The following is a 15,000-nucleotide window of genomic DNA, read 5'->3' as shown; positions in this document are numbered from 1 at the left end:
CTGTATTCAGTAAACATGTCACACATGTACACATAGACAGCGGAGCAACAACAAGCTAACAGCTCATAGCATGCTCAGGAATGTGATTAAATTCGTTTGTTTCGTTTGACGGCTGGTGAACGCTACACAAATGCAATTATGCTGAAATACATCTTTTCCAAGTGCATATAGATGACAGACATTGCAGTCATTGTTTCCTTTTATAAGCGGCCGTGGAGATTGATATACTCAAAGAATTTACAATAGATATAAACATAATCATTTTAAAGATTCATTGTTCACAACAGAAAGCAGAAAAAGGCAAGAAAAACAAGAAGTCAATGAATAAGACAAAGAAGAGAGAAAAAGAAGAAGAAAGACACATATGGAGAGGGAATAGCATTACACATAATCATACATAAATCAGACCGACCAAACAGGAAGTATGGAAAAATTACAACACGTTCTATACTGAACATGTTGTAATTGTTCGACTGGTTCCGTTTGATGACAGGCTTCATCGAGAAGTGTCTATACTGAACATGTTGTAATTTTTAAACTGGTTCCGTTTGATGACAGGCTTCATCGAGAAGTGTCTATACTGAACATGTTGTAATTTTTAAACTGGTGCCGTTTGATGACATGTTTTATCAAGAAGTGTCTATACTGAACTTGTTGTAATTTTTAAACTGGTGCCGTTTGATGACATGTTTTATCAAGAAGTGTCTATACTGAACTTGTTGTAATATTTTAACTGGTGCCGTTTGATAACAGTTTCATCAAGAAGTGTCTATACTGAACATGTTGTAATATTTCAGCTGGTTCCGTTTGATGACAGGCTTCACCAAGAAGTGTCTATACTGAACATGTTGTAATTTTTAAACTGGTTCCGTTTGATGACAGGTTTTATCAAGAAGTGTCTATACTGAAAACTTGTAACATTTCAACTGGTGCCGTTTGATGACAGGCTTTTATCAAGAAGTGTCTATACTGAACATGTTGTAATTTTTAAACTGGTGCCGTTTGATGACAGGTTTCATCAAGAAGTGTCTATACTGAATATGTTGTAATTTTTAAACTGGTGCCGTTTGATGACAGGCTTCATCAAGAAGTGTATATACTGAACATGTTGTAGTATTTCAACTGGTGCCGTTTGATGACAGGCTTCATCAAGAAGTGTCTATACTGAACATGTTGTAATTTTTAAACTGGTTCCGTTTGATGACAGGCTTCATCAAGAAGTGTCTATACTGAACCTGTTGTAATTTTTAAACTGGTGCCGTTTGATGACAGGCTTCATCAAGAAGTGTCTATACTGAACATGTTGTAATATTTCGACTGGTGCCGTTTGATGACAGGCTTCATCAAGAAGTGTCTATACTGAACTTGTAATATTTCAACTGGTGCTGTTTGATGACAGGCTTCATCAAGAAGTGTTTATACTGAACATGTTGTAATATTTCAACTGGTGCCGTTTGATGGCAGGCTTCATCAAGAAGTGTCTATACTGAACATGTAATATTTCAACTGGTTCCGTTTGATGACAGGTTTAATCAAGAAGTGTCTATACTGAACATGTTGTAAATTTTAAACTGGTGCCGTTTGATGACAAGCTTCATCAAGAAGTGTCTATACTGAACATGTTGTAATATTTCAACTGGTTCCGTTTGATGACAGGTTTCAACAAGAAGTGTCTGTACTGAACATGTTGTAGTATTTCAACTGATGCCGTTTGGTGACAGGCTTCATCAAGAAGTGTCTATACTGAACTTGTTGTAATATTTTAACTGGTGCCGTTTGATAACAGTTTCATCAAGAAGTGTCTATACTGAACATGTTGTAATATTTCAGCTGGTTCCGTTTGATGACAGGCTTCACCAAGAAGTGTCTATACTGAACATGTTGTAATTTTTAAACTGGTTCCGTTTGATGACAGGCTTCATCAAGAAGTGTCTATACTGAACTTGTTGTAATTTTTCAACTGGTGCCGTTTGATGACATGTTTTATCAAGAAGTGTCTATACTGAACATGTAATTTTTAAACTGGTTCCGTTTGATGACAGGTTTCATCAAGAAGTGTCTATACTGAACATGTTGTAATTTTTAAACTGGTGCCGTTTGATGACAGGCTTCATCAAGAAGTGTCTATACTGAACATGTTGTAGTATTTCAACTGGTTCCGTTTGATGACAGGTTCATCAAGAAGTGTCTATACTGAATCTGTTGTACTTTTTAAACTGGTTCCGTTTGATGACAGGCTTCATCAAGAAGTGTCTATACTGAGCATGTTGTAATTTTTAAACTGGTGCCGTTTGATGACAGGTTTCAACAAGAAGTGTCTGTACTGAACATGTTGTAATATTTCAACTGGTGCCGTTTGATGACAGGCTTCATCAAGAAGTGTCTATACTGAACATGTTGTAATTTTTAAACTGGTGCCGTTTGATGACAGATTTGATCAAGAAGTGTCTATACTGAACATGTTGTAATATTTCAACTGGTGCCGTTTGATGACAGGCTTCATCAAGAAGTGTCTATACTGAACATGTTGTAGTATTTCAACTGGTTCCGTTTGATGACAGGTTTTATCAAGAAGTGTCTATACTGAACATGTTGTAATATTTCAACTGGTGCCTTTTGATGAGAAGCTTCATCAAGAAGTGTCTATACTGAACCTGTTGTAATTTTTAAACTGGTTCCGTTTGATGACAGGTTTTATCAAGAAGTGTCTATACTGAACATGTAGTATTTCAACTGGTGCCGTTTGATGACAGGCTTCATCAAGAAGTGTCTATACTGAACATGTTGTAGTATTTCAAGTGGTGCCGTTTGATGACAGGCTTCATCAAGAAGTGTCTATACTGAACCTGTTGTAGTATTTCAACTGGTGCCGTTTGATGACAGGCTTCATCAAGAAGTGTCTATACTGAACATGTTGTAGTATTTCAACTGGTTCCGTTTGATGACAGGTTCATCAAGAAGTGTCTATACTGAATCTGTTGTACTTTTTAAACTGGTTCCGTTTGATGACAGGCTTCATCAAGAAGTGTCTATACTGAACATGTTGTAGTATTTCAACTGGTGCCGTTTGATGACAGGCTTCATCAAGAAGTGTCTATACTGAGCATGTTGTAATTTTTAAACTGGTGCCGTTTGATGAGAAGCTTCATCAAGAAGTGTCTATACTGAACCTGTTGTAATTTTTAAACTGGTGCCGTTTGATGACAGGCTTCATCAAGAAGTGTCTATACTGAACATGTTGTAATATTTCAACTGGTGCCGTTTGGTGACAGGCTTCATCAAGAAGTGTCTATACTGAACATGTTGTAATATTTCGACTGGTGCCGTTTGATGACAGGCTTCATCAAGAAGTGTCTATACTGAACTTGTAATATTTCAACTGGTGCTGTTTGATGACAGGCTTCATCAAGAAGTGTCTATACTGAACATGTTGTAATATTTCAACTGGTGCCGTTTGATGACAGGCTTCATCAAGAAGTGTCTATACTGAACCTGTTGTAATTTTTCAACTGGTGCCGTTTGATGACAGGCTTCATCAAGAAGTGTCTATACTGAACCTGTTGTAATTTTTAAACTGGTGCCGTTTGATGACAGGTTTGATCAAGAAGTGTCTATACTGAACATGTTGTAGTATTTCAACTGGTGCCGTTTGATGACAGGCTTCATCAAGAAGTGTCTATACTAAACTTGTAATTTTTCGACTGGTGCTGTTTGATGACAGGCTTCATCAAGAAGTGTCTATACTGAACTTGTTGTAATTGTTCGACTGGTTCCGTTTGATGACAGGCTTCATCAAGACGTGTCTATACTGAACATGTTGTAGTATTTCAACTGGTGCTGTTTGATGACAGGCTTCATTAAGAAGTGTCTATACTGAACTTGTTGTAATATTTCAACTGGTGCTGTTTGATGACAGGCTTCATCAAGAAGTGTCTATACTGAGCATGTTGTAAATTTTCAACTGGTTCCGTTTGATGACAGGCTTCATCAAGAAGTGTCTATACTGAACATGTTGTAATTTTTAAACTGGTGCCGTTTGATGACAGGCTTCATCAAGAAGTGTCTATACTGAACATGTTGTAATTTTTAAACTGGTGCCGTTTGATGACAGGCTTCATCAAGAAGTGTCTATACTGAACTTGTAACATTTCAACTGGTGCCGTTTGATGACAGGCTTCATCAAGAAGTGTCTATACTGAACATGTTGTAGTATTTCAACTGGTGCCGTTTGATGACAGGCTTCATCAAGAAGTGTCTATACTGAACATGTTGTAGTATTTCAACTGGTTCCGTTTGATGTCAGGCTTCATCAAGAAGTGTTTATACTGAGCATGTTGTAATTTTTAAACTGGTTCCGTTTGATGACAGGTTTTATCAAGAAGTGTCTATACTGAACATGTTGTAATTTTTAAACTGGTGCCGTTTGATGACAGGCTTTTATCAAGAAGTGTCTATACTGAACATGTTGTAATTTTTAAACTGGTGCCGTTTGATGACAGACTTCATCAAGAAGTGTCTATACTGAACATGTTGTAATTTTTAAACTGGTGCCGTTTGATGACAGGCTTTTATCAAGAAGTGTCTATACTGAACATGTTGTAATTTTTAAACTGGTGCCGTTTGATGACAGGTTTCATCAAGAAGTGTCTATACTGAACATGTTGTAATTTTTAAACTGGTGCCGTTTGATGACAGGCTTCATCAAGAAGTGTCTATACTGAACATGTTGTAGTATTTCAACTGATGCCGTTTGATGACAGACTTCATCAAGAAGTGTCTATACTGAACATGTTGTAATATTTCGACTGGTTCCGTTTGATGACAGGTTTCATCAAGAAGTGTCTATACTGAACATGTACTTTTTAAACTGGTTCCGTTTGATGACAGGCTTCATCAAGAAGTGTCTATACTGAACTTGTAACATTTCAACTGGTGCCGTTTGATGACAGGCTTCATCAAGAAGTGTCTATACTGAACATGTTGTAGTATTTCAACTGGTGCCGTTTGATGACAGGCTTCATCAAGAAGTGTCTATACTGAACATGTTGTAGTATTTCAACTGGTTCCGTTTGATGTTCAAGAAGTGTCTATACTGAACATGTTGTAGTATTTCAACTGGTTCCGTTTGATGTCAGGCTTCATCAAGAAGTGTTTATACTGAGCATGTTGTAATTTTTAAACTGGTTCCGTTTGATGACAGGTTTTATCAAGAAGTGTCTATACTGAACATGTTGTAATTTTTAAACTGGTGCCGTTTGATGACATGTTTATTCAAGAAGTGTCTATACTGAACATGTTGTAGTATTTCAACTGGTGCCGTTTGATGACAGGCTTCATCAAGAAGTGTTTATACTGAGCATGTTGTAATTTTTAAACTGGTGCCGTTTGGTGACAGGCTTCATCAAGAAGTGTCTATACTGAACATGTAATTTTTAAACTGGTTCCGTTTGATGACAGGCTTCACCAAGAAGTGTCTATACTGAACGTGTTGTAATATTTCAACTGGTTCCGTTTGATGACAGGCTTCACCAAGAAGTGTCTATACTGAACGTGTTGTAATATTTCGACTGGTGCCGTTTGATGACAGGCTTCATCAAGAAGTGTCTATACTGAACGTGTTGTAATATTTCAACTGGTTCCGTTTGATGACAGGTTTTATCAAGAAGTGTCTATACTGAACATGTTGTAATTTTTAAACTGGTGCCGTTTGATGACAGGCTTCATCAAGAAGTGTTTATACTGAACATGTTGTAGTATTTCAACTGGTGCCGTTTGGTGACAGGTTTCAACAAGAAGTGTCTGTACTGAACATGTTGTAGTATTTCAACTGATGCCGTTTGGTGACAGGCTTCATCAAGAAGTGTCTATACTGAACATGTTGTAATTTTTAACTGATGCCGTTTGATAACAGTTTCATCAAGAAGTGTCTGTACTGAACATGTTGTAGTATTTCAACTGATGCCGTTTGGTGACAGGCTTCATCAAGAAGTGTCTATACTGAACATGTACTTTTTAAACTGGTGCCGTTTGATGACAGGTTTGATTAAGAAGTGTCTATACTGAACCTGTTGTAATTTTTCAACTGGTGCCGTTTGATGACAGGCTTCATCAAGAAGTGTCTATACTGAACATGTTGTAGTATTTCAATTGGTTCCGTTTGATGACAGGCTTCATCAAGAAGTGTCTATACTGAACATGTTGTAATATTTCAACTGGTGCCTTTTGATGAGAAGCTTCATCAAGAAGTGTCTATACTGAACCTGTTGTAATTTTTAAACTGGTTCCGTTTGATGACAGGTTTTATCAAGAAGTGTCTATACTGAACATGTAGTATTTCAACTGGTGCCGTTTGATGACAGGCTTCATCAAGAAGTGTCTATACTGAACATGTTGTAGTATTTCAAGTGGTGCCGTTTGATGACAGGCTTCATCAAGAAGTGTCTATACTGAACATGTAGTATTTCAACTGGTGCCGTTTGATGACAGGCTTCATCAAGAAGTGTCTATACTGAACATGTTGTAGTATTTCAACTGGTTCCGTTTGATGACAGGTTCATCAAGAAGTGTCTATACTGAATCTGTTGTACTTTTTAAACTGGTTCCGTTTGATGACAGGCTTCATCAAGAAGTGTCTATACTGAGCATGTTGTAATTTTTAAACTGGTGCCGTTTGATGACAGGTTTCAACAAGAAGTGTCTGTACTGAACATGTTGTAGTATTTCAACTGATGCCGTTTGGTGACAGGCTTCATCAAGAAGTGTCTATACTGAACATGTACTTTTTAAACTGGTGCCGTTTGATGAGAAGCTTCATCAAGAAGTGTCTATACTGAACCTGTTGTAATTTTTAAACTGGTGCCGTTTGATGACAGGCTTCATCAAGAACTGTCTATACTGAACATGTTGTAATATTTCAACTGGTGCCGTTTGGTGACAGGCTTCATCAAGAAGTGTCTATACTGAACATGTTGTAATATTTCGACTGGTGCCGTTTGATGACAGGCTTCATCAAGAAGTGTCTATACTGAACTTGTAATATTTCAACTGGTGCTGTTTGATGACAGGCTTCATCAAGAAGTGTCTATACTGAACATGTTGTAATATTTCAACTGGTGCCGTTTGATGACAGGCTTCATCAAGAAGTGTCTATACTGAACCTGTTGTAATTTTTCAACTGGTGCCGTTTGATGACAGGCTTCATCAAGAAGTGTCTATACTGAACCTGTTGTAATTTTTAAACTGGTGCCGTTTGATGACAGGTTTGATCAAGAAGTGTCTATACTGAACATGTTGTAGTATTTCAACTGGTGCCGTTTGATGACAGGCTTCATCAAGAAGTGTCTATACTAAACTTGTAATTTTTCGACTGGTGCTGTTTGATGACAGGCTTCATCAAGAAGTGTCTATACTGAACTTGTTGTAATTGTTCGACTGGTTCCGTTTGATGACAGGCTTCATCAAGACGTGTCTATACTGAACATGTTGTAGTATTTCAACTGGTGCTGTTTGATGACAGGCTTCATTAAGAAGTGTCTATACTGAACTTGTTGTAATATTTCAACTGGTGCTGTTTGATGACAGGCTTCATCAAGAAGTGTCTATACTGAGCATGTTGTAAATTTTCAACTGGTTCCGTTTGATGACAGGCTTCATCAAGAAGTGTCTATACTGAACATGTTGTAATTTTTAAACTGGTGCCGTTTGATGACAGGCTTCATCAAGAAGTGTCTATACTGAACATGTTGTAATTTTTAAACTGGTGCCGTTTGATGACAGGCTTCATCAAGAAGTGTCTATACTGAACTTGTAACATTTCAACTGGTGCCGTTTGATGACAGGCTTCATCAAGAAGTGTCTATACTGAACATGTTGTAGTATTTCAACTGGTGCCGTTTGATGACAGGCTTCATCAAGAAGTGTCTATACTGAACATGTTGTAGTATTTCAACTGGTTCCGTTTGATGTCAGGCTTCATCAAGAAGTGTTTATACTGAGCATGTTGTAATTTTTAAACTGGTTCCGTTTGATGACAGGTTTTATCAAGAAGTGTCTATACTGAACATGTTGTAATTTTTAAACTGGTGCCGTTTGATGACAGGCTTTTATCAAGAAGTGTCTATACTGAACATGTTGTAATTTTTAAACTGGTGCCGTTTGATGACAGACTTCATCAAGAAGTGTCTATACTGAACATGTTGTAATTTTTAAACTGGTGCCGTTTGATGACAGGCTTTTATCAAGAAGTGTCTATACTGAACATGTTGTAATTTTTAAACTGGTGCCGTTTGATGACAGGTTTCATCAAGAAGTGTCTATACTGAACATGTTGTAATTTTTAAACTGGTGCCGTTTGATGACAGGCTTCATCAAGAAGTGTCTATACTGAACATGTTGTAGTATTTCAACTGATGCCGTTTGATGACAGACTTCATCAAGAAGTGTCTATACTGAACATGTTGTAATATTTCGACTGGTTCCGTTTGATGACAGGTTTCATCAAGAAGTGTCTATACTGAACATGTACTTTTTAAACTGGTTCCGTTTGATGACAGGCTTCATCAAGAAGTGTCTATACTGAACTTGTAACATTTCAACTGGTGCCGTTTGATGACAGGCTTCATCAAGAAGTGTCTATACTGAACATGTTGTAGTATTTCAACTGGTGCCGTTTGATGACAGGCTTCATCAAGAAGTGTCTATACTGAACATGTTGTAGTATTTCAACTGGTTCCGTTTGATGTCAGGCTTCATCAAGAAGTGTTTATACTGAGCATGTTGTAATTTTTAAACTGGTTCCGTTTGATGACAGGTTTTATCAAGAAGTGTCTATACTGAACATGTTGTAATTTTTAAACTGGTGCCGTTTGATGACATGTTTATTCAAGAAGTGTCTATACTGAACATGTTGTAGTATTTCAACTGGTGCCGTTTGATGACAGGCTTCATCAAGAAGTTTTTATACTGAGCATGTTGTAATTTTTAAACTGGTGCCGTTTGGTGACAGGCTTCATCAAGAAGTGTCTATACTGAACATGTTGTAATTTTTAAACTGGTTCCGTTTGATGACAGGCTTCATCAAGAAGTGTCTATACTGAACCTGTTGTAATTTTTTAAACTGGTGCCGTTTGATGACAGGCTTCATCAAGAAGTGTCTATACTGAACATGTTGTAACTGGTGCTGTTTGATGACAGGCTTCATCAAGAAGTGTTTATACTGAACATGTTGTAATATTTCAACTGGTGCCGTTTGATGGCAGGCTTCATCAAGAAGTGTCTATACTGAACATGTAATATTTCAACTGGTTCCGTTTGATGACAGGTTTAATCAAGAAGTGTCTATACTGAACATGTTGTAAATTTTAAACTGGTGCCGTTTGATGACAAGCTTCATCAAGAAGTGTCTATACTGAACATGTTGTAATATTTCAACTGGTTCCGTTTGATGACAGGTTTCAACAAGAAGTGTCTGTTACTGAACATGTTGTAGTATTTCAACTGATGCCGTTTGGTGACAGGCTTCATCAAGAAGTGTCTATACTGAACATGTTGTAATTTTTAACTGATGCCGTTTGATAACAGTTTCATCAAGAAGTGTCTATACTGAACATGTTGTAATATTTCAACTGGTGCCGTTTGATGACAGGCTTCATCAAGAAGTGTCTATACTGAACATGTTGTAATTTTAAACTGGTGCCGTTGATGACAGGTTTGATCAAGAGTCTATACTGAACATGTTGTAATATTTCAACTGGTGCCGTTTGATGACAGGCTTCATCAAGAAGTGTCTATACTGAACATGTTGTAATTTTCAACTGGTGCCGTTTGATGACAGGTTTAATCAAGAAGTGTCTATACTGAACATGTTGTAATATTTCAACTGGTGCCGTTTGATGAGAAGGCTTCATCAAGAAGTGTCTATACTGAACCTGTTGTAATTTTTAAACTGGTTCCGTTTGATGACAGGTTTTATCAAGAAGTGTCTATACTGAACATGTTGTAATTTCAACTGGTGCCGTTTGATGACAGGCTTCATCAAGAAGTGTCTATACTGAACATGTTGTAGTATTTCAACTGGTTCCGTTTGATGACAGGTTTATCAAGAAGTGTCTATACTGAACCTGTTGTAGTATTTCAACTGGTGCCGTTTGATGACAGGCTTCATCAAGAAGTGTCTATACTGAACATGTTGTAGTATTTCAACTGGTTCCGTTTGATGACAGGTTCATCAAGAAGTGTCTATACTGAATCTGTTGTACTTTTAAACTGGTGCCGTTTGATGACAGGCTTCATCAAGAAGTGTCTATACGACAGTTTGTAATTTCAATGGTGCCGTTTGATGACAGGTTCACAAGATGTCTTACTGAACTGTTGTAGTATTTCAATGGTGCCGTTTGATGACAGCTTCATCAAGAAGTGTCTATACTGAACTGTTTAGATTTAATGTTCCGTTTGATGAAGGTTCATCAAAATGTCTATATGAATCTTTGTATTTTTAAACTGGTCCGTTGATGACAGGCTTCACAAGAATGTCTATACTGAACATGTTGTATATTTCAACTGTGCCGTTTGTGACAGGCTTCATCAAAAGTGTCTAACTGACATGTGTAATTTTAAACTGTGCCGTTTGATGAAAGTTCATCAAGAAGTGTCTATACTGAACCTTTAATTTTTAACTGTGCCGTTGATGACAGGCTTCATCAAAAGTGTCTATACTGAAATGTTGTAATATTTCAACTGGTGCCGTTTGGTGACAGGCTTCATCAAGAAGTGTCTATACGAACTGTTGTAATATTTCGACTGGTGCCGTTTGATGACAGGCTTCATCAAGAAGTGTCTATACTGAACTTGTAATATTTCAACTGGTGCCTGTTTGATGACAGGCTTCATCAAGAAGTGTCTATACTGAACATGTTGTAATATTTCAACTGGTGCCGTTTGATGACAGGCTTCATCAAGAAGTGTCTATACTGAACCTGTTGTAATTTTTCAACTGGTGCCGTTTGATGACAGGCTTCATCAAGAAGTGTCTATACTGAACCTGTTGTAATTTTTAAACTGGTGCCGTTTGATGACAGGTTTGATCAAGAAGTGTCTATACTGAACATGTTGTAGTATTTCAACTGGTGCCGTTTGATGACAGGCTTCATCAAGAAGTGTCTATACTAAACTTTGTAATTTTTCGACTGGTGCTGTTTGATGACAGGCTTCATCAAGAAGTGTCTATACTGAACTTGTTGTAATTGTTCGACTGGTTCCGTTTGATGACAGGCTTCATCAAGAAGTGTCTATACTGAACATGTTGTAGTATTTCAACTGGTGCTGTTTGATGACAGGCTTCATCAAGAAGTGTCTATACTGAACTTGTTGTAATATTTCAACTGGTGCTGTTTGATGACAGGCTTCATCAAGAAGTGTCTATACTGAGCATGTTGTAAATTTTCAACTGGTTCCGTTTGATGACAGGCTTCATCAAGAAGTGTCTATACTGAACATGTTGTAATTTTTAAACTGGTGCCGTTTGATGACAGGCTTCATCAAGAAGTGTCTATACTGAACATGTTGTAATTTTTAAACTGGTGCCGTTTGATGACAGGCTTCATCAAGAAGTGTCTATACTGAACATTGTAACATTTCAACTGGTGCCGTTTGATGACAGGCTTCATCAAGAAGTGTCTATACTGAACATGTTGTAGTATTTCAACTGGTGCCGTTTGATGACAGGCTTCATCAAGAAGTGTCTATACTGAACATGTTGTAGTATTTCAACTGGTTCCGTTTGATGTCAGGCTTCATCAAGAAGTGTCTATACTGAGCATGTTGTAATTTTTAAACTGGTTCCGTTTGATGACAGGTTTATCAAGAAGTGTCTATACTGAAACATGTTGTAATTTTTAAACTGGTGCCGTTTGATGACAGGCTTTATCAAGAAGTGTCTATACTGAACATGTAGTAATTTTTAAATTAACTGTGCGTTGACAGCTATCAGAAGTGCTAAGCGTTGAGTATTAATGTGCTTTATGACATATAATGTCTTGAACTTTAATTTACTGGTTCTTTATCAGTCATAGTGTCATATGACAGTTTTAATGTCCGTATGACGTTCAAGAAGTTCATACTGAACTGTAATTAATGTCGTTGATGACAGGTTCAAAGTGTCTATACGAACATGATTTAACTGGTCCGTTTGATGACGGTTCTCAAGAAGTTTTCGAATTGAATTCACTGTCCGTTGTGCAGCTAAAGAGTTATGAATGTTATTTAAAGTTCCGTTATAAGTTATCAAGGTGCTATTGACATGTTTATTTTTACTGTCTTGATGAGTTATAAGTTACGATGTTTAATTAATGTCGTTGATGCGGTATCAAGAATGTAACGACATGTGTATTTAAAGTCCGTTGTGAAGTTATCAGAGTGTCTAATGAACATGTATTTATGTCCGTGATAAGGCTTCATAAAAGTGTTTATACCTGAATTTTAAACTGTCGTTTGGATCATAAGAAGTTATATGACATTGTAATTTAGGTCTTATGACAGGTTATCAAGAGGCTATGAACTTTATTTTAACTGGCTGTAGGTTTAGAGTTATGATTTTAATCACTGGCCGTTGATGCAGGTCTCAGAAGGTCATCGAATGTATATATGTTCCTTGATGCGTTTATGAAGGTATATGAATGTTTAAATTTACTGTCCGTGGAAAGTTCCAAGAAGTGTCTACTGAACTTTGTAATATTCAACTGGTCCGTTTGAGACAGTTTCACAAGAGTGTCTTAGAACATGTTGTTTTACTGTGCCGTTTGGGAAGCTCATCAGATGCTAACGAAATTTTAATTTAATGTGCGTGATAACATTCACAGAATTCTATAGACAGTTGTAATATCAACTGTGCGTTTGAGACAGTCTCAAGAATGTATCTGATGTGTATTTTAAAGGTTTGAAGGTTATCAAGATGCTATGACATTTAAATTTAAGGTGTTAACGCTTTCAAGTTATAGAACGTTTAGATTTAATGTTCTGTCGTTATCAAGAGTTCATACTCGTTTAATTTATGGTGCTTATGAAAGTCAAAGAAGTTACTGAACCTTGTAATTTAACTGGTTCGAGACGTTATCAGAGTCTAACTACATATTTCAATGTGCGTTTGACATTCATAAGAAGTGCTCTAACATGTGTATTTCAAGTGTGCCTATACAGTTATCAAGAGTGTATACTATGTAGTATTTCAAGGGCCGTGTGACAGGCTATCAAGAAGTGTCATACTGACATGTTTATTTTCATGTCCGTTGATGACGGTTCTCAAGAGTGTCTTACGAACTGTTGATTTTAATGTTCGTTTGATGACAGCTTCACAAGAAGTGTCTATCTACATTTGTAATTTAACTGTGCCGTTGATGAAGTTTCACAGATGTCTCTGAATGTAATTTCAACTGGCGTTGTGACAGCTTATCAAGAGTGCTTCTGACTGTTGTATTAAACGTGCCGTTGATGCTTCACAAAAGTCTATCGAACTGTTGTATTTAAGGTGCGTTATGAAGTATCAGAACTGTTAATGATGTTGTATTTACGGTGTTGTGAAGGCTTACAGAATGTATACTGTTGTATATTCGACTGGTCCGTTTGATGCAGGCTTCATCAAGAAGTGTCTTAGAACTTGTAAATTTAACTGGTGCTGTTTGATGACAGGCTTCATCAAGAAGTGTCTATAACATGTTGTAATATTTCAACTGGTGCCGTTTGATGACAGGCTTCATCAAGAGTGTCTATAACTTTGTAATTTTCAACTGGTGCCGTTGATGACAGGCTTCATCAAGAAGTTCTATACTGAACCGTTGAATTTTAAACTGTGCGTTTATGAAGTTTATCAAGATGTCTATATGAACAGTTTATTTCAATGTGCCGTTTATGACAGGCTATCAAGAAGTTATACTAAACTTGTAATTTTTCACGGCTGTTTATGAAGGTCATCAGACTGGTTCCGTTTGATGACAGCTTCATCAAGAAGTGTCTATACTGAACATGTTGTAGTTTTAAACTGGTTCCGTTTGATGACAGGTCTTATCAGAAGTGTCTATACTGAACATGTTGTAATTTTTAAACTGGTGCCGTTTGATGACAGGCTTTATCAAGAAGTGTCTATACTGAACATGTTGTAATTTTTCAACTGGTGCCGTTTGATGACAGGCTTCATCAAGAAGTGTCTATACTGAGCATGTTGTAATTTTTAAACTGGTGCCGTTTGATGACATGTTTTATCAAGAAGTGTCTATACTGAACATGTTGTAGTATTTCAACTGATGCCGTTTGATGGCAGGTTTCATCAAGAAGTGTCTATACTGAACATGTTGTAATTTTTAACTGGTGCCGTTTGATGACAGGCTTCATCAAGAAGTGTCTATACTGAACATGTTGTAGTATTTCAACTGGTGCCGTTTGATGACAGGCTTCATCAAGAAGTGTCTATACTGAACATGTTGTAATATTTCAACTGGTGCCGTTTGATGACAGGCTTCATCAAGAAGTGTCTATACTGAACATGTACTTTTTAAACTGGTTCCGTTTGATGACAGGCTTCATCAAGAAGTGTCTATACTGAACTTGTAACATTTCAACTGGTGCCGTTTGATGACAGGCTTCATCAAGAAGTGTCTATACTGAGCATGTTGTAATTTTTAAACTGGTGCCGTTTGATGACATGTTTATTCAAGAAGTGTCTATACTGAACATGTTGTAGTATTTCAACTGGTGCCGTTTGATGACAGGCTTCATCAAGAAGTGTTTATACTGAGCATGTTGTAATTTTTAAACTGGTGCCGTTTGGTGACAGGCTTCATCAAGAAGTGTCTATACTGAACTTGTTGTAATTGTTCGACTGGTGCCGTTTGGTGACAGGCTTCATCAAGAAGTGTCTATACTGAACATGTTGTAGTATTTCAACTGGTGCTGTTTGATGACAGGCTTCATCAAGAAGTGTCTATACTGAGCATGTTGTAATTTTTAAACTGG

The 15,000-nt window shown here is 37.0% G+C and overlaps 1 protein-coding gene across 2 annotated transcripts in view; it reads left to right on the top strand.

Annotated features, from left to right (window-relative positions):
- Positions 1-15,000, top strand: part of LOC143298193 (dynein axonemal heavy chain 1-like) — a 148,767-nt gene that overhangs the window by 59,409 nt on the left and 74,358 nt on the right. The window lies entirely within an intron of this gene.

The sequence above is a fragment of the Babylonia areolata genome, chromosome 23 (assembly GCF_041734735.1).
Source record: "Babylonia areolata isolate BAREFJ2019XMU chromosome 23, ASM4173473v1, whole genome shotgun sequence".
Taxonomy (NCBI): Eukaryota; Metazoa; Mollusca; class Gastropoda; order Neogastropoda; family Buccinidae; genus Babylonia; species Babylonia areolata.
Note: the sequence above shows the minus strand (reverse complement) of the source record. Positions and strands in the feature narration are given on the sequence as shown.